This window comes from Anneissia japonica, unplaced genomic scaffold (genome assembly GCF_011630105.1).
Source record: "Anneissia japonica isolate Jap-2015-1 unplaced genomic scaffold, ASM1163010v1 scaffold287837_len168178_cov141, whole genome shotgun sequence".
In the NCBI taxonomy this organism is placed as follows: domain Eukaryota; kingdom Metazoa; phylum Echinodermata; class Crinoidea; order Comatulida; family Comatulidae; genus Anneissia; species Anneissia japonica.
In genome coordinates, this window is record NW_022731697.1 from 105,690 (window position 1) to 115,867 (window position 10,178).

Consider the following 10,178-nt stretch of genomic DNA (forward strand, 5'->3'; position numbering starts at 1 on the left):
ATTGCACTGAAATGTATCCAAGAGGCTTGCTAACTTATGTTAATTGTAAAAACACCGCTCTACCTATGTGTGAAAAAGGTCAGTACGTCAAACGCATATTTTGCTTTTAAATTTCTGCATCAACCAATGAAATATAGTATTATTGTAATTTGTATATGCTATTTCGTAAACACTTATAGGAGTTTTATTATTACAACTATTATTATCCAACCAATAAAATTCAAAAATACGACGATACTTTTTAATAAAAATAATGTTAGGCAAAATGCCTGGAAACTTTTTTAGGCCTAACCATTGCTAGGCCATATGCTACATACATGATTCGACAGATCTCGTGTGTAGCGTATGGCCTAGCAATGGCTAGGCCTAATAAAGTTTCCAGGTATTGCCTGACATGATCTTTATCAAAAGTATCGTCATATTTTTAAATTGTATTTGTTGTACATTTTCTCATCGATCATTTGGAAATATTATTATTATTGTTATTATTATTATTATTATTATTATTATTATTAGTAGTAGTAGTAGTAGTAGTAGTAGTAGTAGCAGTAGTAGTAGTAGTAGTAGTAGTATTAGTATTAGTATTGTTATTATTATTATTATTATTATTATTATTATTATTATTATTATTATTATTATTATTATTATTATTATTAAATAATGATGATACAAGACTCCCGAAAAGAATATTTTATCGAATGTGCTTTCGGTAAATTGACACATACTAATGTTTCCTAACCATTACACATTCAGAAAATTACTGAACTTTCTCTGAATACGTCATACACGTACGACTAAAACCCATGCTAAATTTCTCATTGTTTGGTCGCCTCAATAGTTGATGTACTGCATTTTGATATATTATGTGAAGATACAATTTCTATATTTGGAGATAAACAACACTATTTTGTCGTAGCATATCCACAGATAAACACATGTTCTCATCATTGGTGCAACGCCATGAGATCTCAGCGATATAGCCCTGGAACCAAAGCGCAAATGGGGCCCAGAAGGACCCCGAGCTCTACTTACCACTACCCAGTACAGTAATGCAGGGTTTTGCCAAAATGTGTTCTCAGGGAAAATCTTTAGTCCCCAGTCTCCAGGGCCCTCTTACCCTAGCAGTCTAAGAGACACATGATCGTCTGTTCAAAATTAAGCCACGTCAAATTGTATTATTGTGTTAATGATATTAACAAATATAAATAAAATACAACATGCAGTAGCATTCTTCTCTTCTTACACAGATTAAATGTCCATACATCCCAGCCACGACGGTCCAATAAAACAAAGCACCCTACGCTAAGCAAATTAATCAATATAATTATCGGTATTTTTATCTCATACGTGTAAGAGTAATTACTAGTACGTGGGGCTCCATGAAATCGTGTTATGAAAGGCAACAACAACAACAACAGCAACAGCAACATCAAAAACGACGAAGACGACGACGACGAAAAAACAACAGAAAAAACAACAACAGAAAAAACAACAACAGAAAAAACAACAACAGAAAAAACAACAGAAAAAACAACAGAAAAAACAACAACAACAACAACAACAACAACAACAACAACAACAATATACAATGCACAGTGCAGTTCTATACTCTATCTTAATTATGCAATTGCAAAATTATTGGAGTAAAGTATTTCGTGAAGTGTATTCATACAAAATCGTCCCATCATTGTTTTCGTATTATGATCGTTTTGAGTATCCATTCATCAATAGTCGGCGAATTCTACATTGTTCTTTCCACGCCACAATCTTTAGTAACCTGAAGCTATCGTGGAAAATACATCTTTCCTAATCACAGTGCCACTTCTTTTCATCCATGTTATTTTCGGTTGATTTCAGTTCTGTATTTTAAAATGAACGCATACGAATAGATCAGATAATTCTACAAATAGTGTATAGTGTGTATATAGTGAAATCTGACGGAAACGTAAACCCCTTAAAACTACATTAAAACGTGGAATAGCTCATTCAAAATGATTTATTTTTATTGATTATAGTCTTTATTGACTCTGATTATCGTTAATTTTCATTACTTGTATTTTTTTGGTGGGTGGGGGTTTGGGGATTTAATTACTAAGACCGATATCATTACTATATTATTTAATATTATCATCAACATCATCATAGTTACCAACCGTCTCCAATCGTCCGGGGCGGTCCCGCATTAAGGTTCCGAGGCGACTCGCTTGGCAGATGTTGTCCGTAAATGTATGTAAAATTGTTGTTTTTATACAATCTGTTTGTGTTTGTGGCGAGTATTGTGAATTTTGCGGACTTCATGTGTTCATATCTTTACCGTTACCGACCAATGTTCTGCTAGCTAATGCCTAGGCCGGTTCGTCTTTGTCAATACGTCCAATTAGGAACACCTATACGGCCGCCAAACTCAAACCGTACAGTACACATGTATCCTAGGCCACCTGACCTTGCGAATTTTTCGTTTGGCCTAAACACCTATCCCACTCAAAATAAACGGAGAAGAGAAAAAAAGAGAGGTGTTCGCCAACGTTTGAGGAGACGAGGAATTAAACACCCTTTACCTGACATTGTTTTTGTTAGGTCACTGCCGAACAAAGTTGATGAACTACGTGCAAGTGTAATTTTTTTTTTTCACATTCATTTTTTATGTTTTACTGAGACATGGCTTAAGGAGGATATTCCTGATTCAGCGTTAGAGCTTGAAAATTTCACACTACTGAAGAGTGATAGAACCATCGAATCAGGCATAACTACATGCGGAGGTGTTTGGTCTAAGGCATGTACACCCAACTATGAAGTAACTAATGTCGGGCTCAGACCTTTCTGCTTACCACGAGAATTTCCACAACTATTTATTTTCGTAGTGTACCATCATCCTGAAGCGAACACTAAAACCGCATGTGAATATATTGCTAATGAAGTTTATTTTATTGAATCACACTCACCTGATGCTGTTAAAATCATTCTGGGTGACTTTAACAAATGTGACATGAACACTGTTCTACCTACAGACGAACAATTTGTGAATGTTCCAACACCAGAGAATGCAATTTTATATTTGTGCTACTCAAATATTCCCATGGCATATAACGATAAAACGTGTGCTCGTTTGGGAAATTCTGACCATGTCACTGTTATTCTAAAAGCCTATTATAAAAAGGCAGAAGCCGGTAGTCAGAGAAAGACAAATTTGGAGCACTGACGCTATCGCAACTTTAAAGGGCTGTTTTGAATCTACTTATTGGGGAATTTTCTTGGAATCGGCTGACACTATCAACGAAGGAGCTAACGCTGTGTGTTCTTATTATTAAGTATTGTGTTGACACCATCATTCCCAAAAAGAAGATAAAACTTTATCCAAACTACAAGCCATGGTTTCTACAGGAAACAAAACATCTTATGGTCAAAAACAAAAAAGGGAATATGCAGCTGGCAGGAAGGATGAGGTTAAGCGAATACAAAAGGAGATTGATGATAGCATTTTGAAAGCGAAAGGGAAATACAGAGATAAAATGAAGAAACAGTTTAAGGAAAAAACACACGGTCAGCCTGGAAAGTAATGCAGACACTCACTGAGTACAAAGAGAAACCAAAGAAATATTTAGGTGATAGTGATAAGAACTTTGTGAGCTCTCTAAATGAATATTTTTGCAGATTTGATGAAAGCCAACAAGAAATAGAGAACTTAGCCATTCTGGAGAGATTGAATACCACTACTACTACTACTGCTACTGCCACTGATACTGATACTGAGACTGATAATGATAATACTAACGTGGATGACAGTAATAAACACTTAAATAACACTGATAATGTTATATATGAAGAGGCGGTTCTAAATTAGTTTAAAAGTGTAAAAGTAAATAAGGCAACTGGACCTGATGGTATATCGAATAGAATTGTAAAAGTGTGCAATAAACAACTAGGACCTATTTACACCAATATTTTTAATATCATTTTTAAGACTGCTGTAGTCCCACAGCTTTGGAAAACCTCTGTTTTCAACCAGGGGTTTAGCCAGAAAAACAAAATAGGCCGTCCAAAATGGAAGCCAGTGGGCGTGGCACTGAGTCGATGGGCAGGCCACGCCCATCTTCGGGAACCTCCACCGAATATTGGTACGAAAACAACGTACATTCAATAAATAAATGTTGTTTTTATCAAACGTAAATAATACTTTAGTTTAATCATGGACCTATTAATAAGAATGTAACATTCAATAGATTTGAATATAGAGAACTTGCTAAATGTAGACCAGACCCAATTAGGCTGGCCGAGCTGATTAGGCCAAGCCTTCCAAGCCGTCACGGTAAAAGTGGCCGTCCTAAATAATTGTAGGCAGTCCAAAAGACGTCCGGACGGCTCGCTGGCTAAGCCTATGTTGTCAACCTATTACCAAAGGTAAAGAGACTGAAGTTGCCAAAAAGATTTTAGACCAGTTGCAATTACATCAAATATAATGACATACTTAGAAAGAATTATTATGTCTAGATTTAAAGAACATATAGGTAATGCTGATAAGAATCAATTTGCATATCAGAAAAACAGAGGCGTTGATAATGCTGTCATTCTTTTTCTTCATGATTTTTACAAACACCTGAATTCTAAACGAAATTATGTAAGGTCTATCTTTTTTTTATTTCTCCAGTGTTTTTAATACCATTTTACCTCATATTTTAATTGATAGATTATTATGTTTTAATGTTTCACCACAGCATGCCAAAGTTATACAGAGCTTTCTGACTGATAGACCGCAGATGGTTATGTGCAAAGGTATTTTAACGGACACAAAATTTGTTAATATTGGTGCTCTTCAAGGATGTGTTATCTCTCCAATTCTTTTTTCATCTTACACATAGTTTTAATATTTTAAGTAATAAATGCAGTTTTGTTAAATACGCTGATGACACTGTAATTAGTGGATTTCTCTGTGAAGGAAATCAGGATGCAAATGAGTTTACACAATATAAATACTTAGGTACTGTTATCGACGAGAAGTTAAAGTGGGAAGCTAACTCTCTTGTGATTTGTAAAGAAGGATCTCAAAGATTTTACTTCCTGAGAAACCTCAAACACCTAAGAGTCGATAATACAATTTTAACTATCTTTTACCAACGCATTATTTTAAGCATTTTAACCTTTAGCATCATCTGTTTTTACGGTAACTATAATGAAGATGACAAGAAAAACATTGAGAGGCCACGTAAAATTGCACAGCGTATTATTAAATTAGACCTCATGCCATGTTCATCAATTTATGAAAGATATATTTTGCGAAAAGTTTAAAACATCATGAAGGACCCCCCTCACCCTCTACATAATTGGTACATCTTAGATAAATCTGGCACTAGGCTACGCCCCCAAAAAGCAACTATGCGTAGGACAAGGAATCCATTTGTTGTAAATAGTTTTCGTATGTTTAATGCTAATGTTAAGCGATAGTCTGCTGCAATACTGGAAGTTTTATTGTTCTAAATACCTTTTAATGGTTTTTTAACTTCTATAATGTTTTAAATAATTTTAAGACATTTTATTGAGGTTTTAGCTATTTGAACTGTATTTTTAACAATGGTCTGTTGCAATTCTGTAATTCTTTTAGGTTCTTATTAATTTTATCTTTAGTGTTTTAACTTTTATTTAATATACTGTTTTAAGACATTTTATTGAGTTTTAACTTTAAAACTGTTTTTCGTTAATTATTTTTATTTATTTATTTATTCTTTATACTGGGTTACCTCTTCAGTAAGAAGTTACTGTTCTCCCAGAGGGCCCAGTACACATAAAACATTAATATCTCAAGAAAAACAACACAGAACATCCAAAAAGAAACAAACACAAATTAAGTAAAAAATTACCTACCCCCCGCATTCCAAATTCGAGAACCCCTAAAAGTAAAACTACTTCTACCAGATTCAGTTCTGACTTTAGGCAAAATTAAATTTCCTGCAGAATTGGATCTGGTAGAATAGTTATGTACACTGTCAACTGAGGTGAAAGTGTTTTGGAGAGAAGGGACTCTGCCACTCAAGCATTTGTTAACAAGGGTGACTAAATGGTTATTTCTCCTTTCGTTAAGAAATGACCAAGCAAGATAAGTATGTAATTGAGATAAATTTGTTCGGTGATCAGCCGTAAGTATAACACGTGCTGCTCTATTCTGTAATTTCTGTAATTTGTCTAATAAACCCTTTCCACAATTTCCCCAAACAGAATCACAATAATCAAATAAAAGTTAATATGAGAGATTTATAAAGTAAATTAAGAGAGTTTTTATCAATATAACGACGTAATCTACCCAGAAGAGAAATTCTACCGCTCACCTTATAACAAAGTTTTCAAACATGCCCATTCCAAGAAAGTGATGGATCAAACCAGATGCCAAGATATTTAAATCCGTCAGCGGCTTGAATGGCAGCGTCCCTAATCCTAATATCAAGATCTGCTGCACCATGTAAATTTTTCTTAGACCCAAACAGAAGCGATTTGGTTTTGTCAATATTTAACGAGAGTTTGTTCTCATTCAGCCATTCAAAAACATTTTTAAGTTCATTTTGAAGAGTAATTTGGATGTCATTAATGGATTCAGATGGATAAAAAATAGCAGTGTCGTCAGCATACATGAAGACAGAACACTTAGAGATAACATTGGGTAGGTCATTAATAAAAATAATAAATAGAAGAGGGCCTAAAATTGATCCCTGAGGGACCACACACCGAATAGATGTTATTTGCTTTCGGTTAGTCAGATAAGAGGTGAACCATTTAAGTTCCACGTTATCGAGTCCCTGTTAAATTATTATTATTATTATTATTGTCAATTGTATGGCTCTTTTTGCACCTTTTTGTTTAACTTGGCACTGTATTCATTTTATTTTTTGTCATCTGCCAAGCAATACAATTTTCTGTACTTTTATATGGAGAAATAAAATTTCTTGAAACTTGAATCTCTCTCTCTCTATATATACTGTCTCTTATACACATCTATTTGTAAAGAAGGATCTCAAAGATGTATTTCCTTATTTTAGTTATTCTAATAGGTATTTACAATTGTAGATCTGTCTCTTATACACATCTAGATGTGTATAAGAGACAGATATAGGACTTTATTCGTTGAAAAGCTACAGGGTAGCCTACGATGTTCCATCATGTCCTTATTAAACACTGTATATGTACTTTTGATTATTTATATTATATATATATATATATATATATATATATATATATATATTATCAAAAATCGAACAGAATAATGTTATTTTTAATATATTTAAATTTTCTAATTAATTTTCTTAATTAATATTAAATAATTCTTTTGAATAAAACAGAATTTGTTTTTGTATTAGTTTCAACATTAACCAAAGAGAGAAATGTATGTACTTTGGGAGAAACGGTTTTTTTGTTCTTATTTTCAAAATGTCTTTACTTTTAATCTGAATGCTAGACAATCTGGAATATAGGAAAAAGCTAGCAATACCAAAAGAAGGCACCGGCACAAACAACAAGTACAATGGTAATGATAATTATAGTAACCGCAAACATGTAGACGAGGAAACCCTAGAAGCAAACAAAAAGAAAAAAAATTAGACTTACTATGTCTGTTTGAACAACAGAACATAGGGCTTTTCCCCAATGAGAAATGAAGTTGAAATTGCAACAAAATGAAAAGTCGTTAAAAGATATAAAGTAAAAGAAAAAACACGGGAAAACCAATATAATTTTAATGAAGTGAAAAACACGAATACCAAGTTCACTGCGACGTCAAAAGTGAGACTTGAAATGTGAATGTAATGGTAATAGCGAGGTACATCGTGACTCAATGAGTCCATTGTGTGCTATATGGGCCGACATTCCATAGGAAAGTGCACTTTCATTTCATAGCGACTCTATGACTGAAAGCAAAAATTGTTCATGCATATCACATTAGTTTTGAGTTTAACCAAGCTTTAACTAGTTTAAGGGCTTTAGAAAACGCAAATTGCGTTTAAATAAATAAACCTACTGTCAACAAAAATTGTTTAAATGGTCCTTATATTCACACCCTACTACATATCGTCACCAAAATTAGATCATTTCTTCATTTCACCATGAAGAACTATTCTTCGGTGTCATTTGTATCCATTTATAACTGGAATATTTCTTGTAACTTGGGTTAAACTTTCCTGAAATTTTTATTCGGATCAGTTCACCCGTTTTTGAAATATCTTTTCTGGGACGTTTTCCTTTAAATGGTCCTCATATTCACACCCTACTCCGGATCGTCACAAAAATTTAGTCATTTCTTTATTTACACCTATTGAAAACTTTATTAAGTCTGGGATCTCAAAAATTTAAATGAGTTTACACGCTTGAGTGATTCGTCGCCAACACAAAATATTATCTTCCTTGTAACTTGCTTAAACTTTTTCTAAATGTTTCATTCTGATCAGTTGATTCGCTTGCGAAATATGTTGTCTGGGATGTTTTCCTTTCAATGATCCGCTGATCTACACCCTACTCCGGATCGTCACAAAAATTTAATTATTCCTTTACTTGACATTGAAAAACAGTTAGACAAGGTTTAAATTATAGCCATTGATTTTTTAAAGAGATATTTAGGTCTGGGTGCTCAAAAATTGATATAACCCTCCCATTTACACCCTTCACTGATTCGTCGCAAGCACATAATAATTTCTTCCTTGTAACTTGCTTAAATATTTTACGAATGTTTTATTCAGATCAGGTGATCCGTTTTCGAAATAAGGGGTTTGTGACATTTTTCTTTAATTGTTCCTCAGATCCACACCATTGTAATCATTTTACAAAGTATTATAGAATGTTTCATTTAGACAAATTTGTTTTTTAAAGAGATATTTATGTCTGGGTCCTACAAAATTGAAAAGACCTTCAAACTTACATCCTTCACTAGATCGTCACTAACACATAAACAACTTGATTAAACTTTCCCGTAAGTTTCATTCAGATCAACTGAACTTGTTTTGAAATATCCGGTGTAGACTGTTTGACCTTACATCACTTTAATTGGTCCACACGCGTACCACACCGTAGATTGACACTATATATTATGAGGCACATCCTTGATATATAAATAAAATGTTTAATAGTAATATTATATAATAATGATAATGATAATTATAATAATAATGATAATGATAATTATAATAATAATAATAAAAGCATGTAACCGTGTGTTCGCTAATAAAAGTATTATATTAAAATATATGTACAAAAATAAAAGTTGATTTTGATGTTGAATTCACACGAAACTTTTTTACTTTTTATGATTAAATGCAGTCATTAATAAATTCACTCTTTAGCCCTAAAATGTATACATATACACACACACACACACACACACACACACACACACACACATACTGTCTCTTATACACATCTAGATGTGTATAAGAGACAGTATATGTAAGAAGATTGCCCACCCCGACCATTTCATGAGCAAAAATACTTTGCTGATATCCAAGAGGCCTAATGACTCGTCGTTCAAATTATTGAAAGTTTTGCCTTACATGTTTTCTCTCTATTGTCTTTTAATCAAAGAGTTTTCAAACATCTGCCTTCAAGAATATCAGTGCCGAAGTTCATCTGTATGCTTACCCTATGACGATTTGAAAAATTGTCTTAAATGCTACGACGAAAATTTTTGCGGTATGTACTTATTGTGTATTATAAAGAATATGTACCTCCTACATATTTAGACTACGTTCATACACACACTCACGGACATCTCCACATACACTTCCACAACTAGATGCTTACATAAAGATAAGGTAGATAAGACCTCCCTTCCTTCTAATTTTCACACTGCTGTCGTCATATTATGGACACTTATGCTACCCATGTACAACAGACTCTCGTAGTTCATCATGTTTTATAATAATATGATGCGAAATCGCGATATAACCACTTCATAACCATTAATTACCTAAGATTATATTTATTTTCTTAGACAATACTTGTCCACCTGGATGCACATGTAAAGACTATGGAATTAAGTGCAATGCGATTGAATGGAATCCAACGATAATAATAATCAAACCTTCAGTGAATTACCTGTAAGTAGGTTAATTATTAATAATCTCAGTGGTAAAGCTTGGCGCATGTTACTTCTTCAAATTATTCCATGGGTCATGTCATTTTCCAGTTCTAAATGGAATGATGGTATTTCT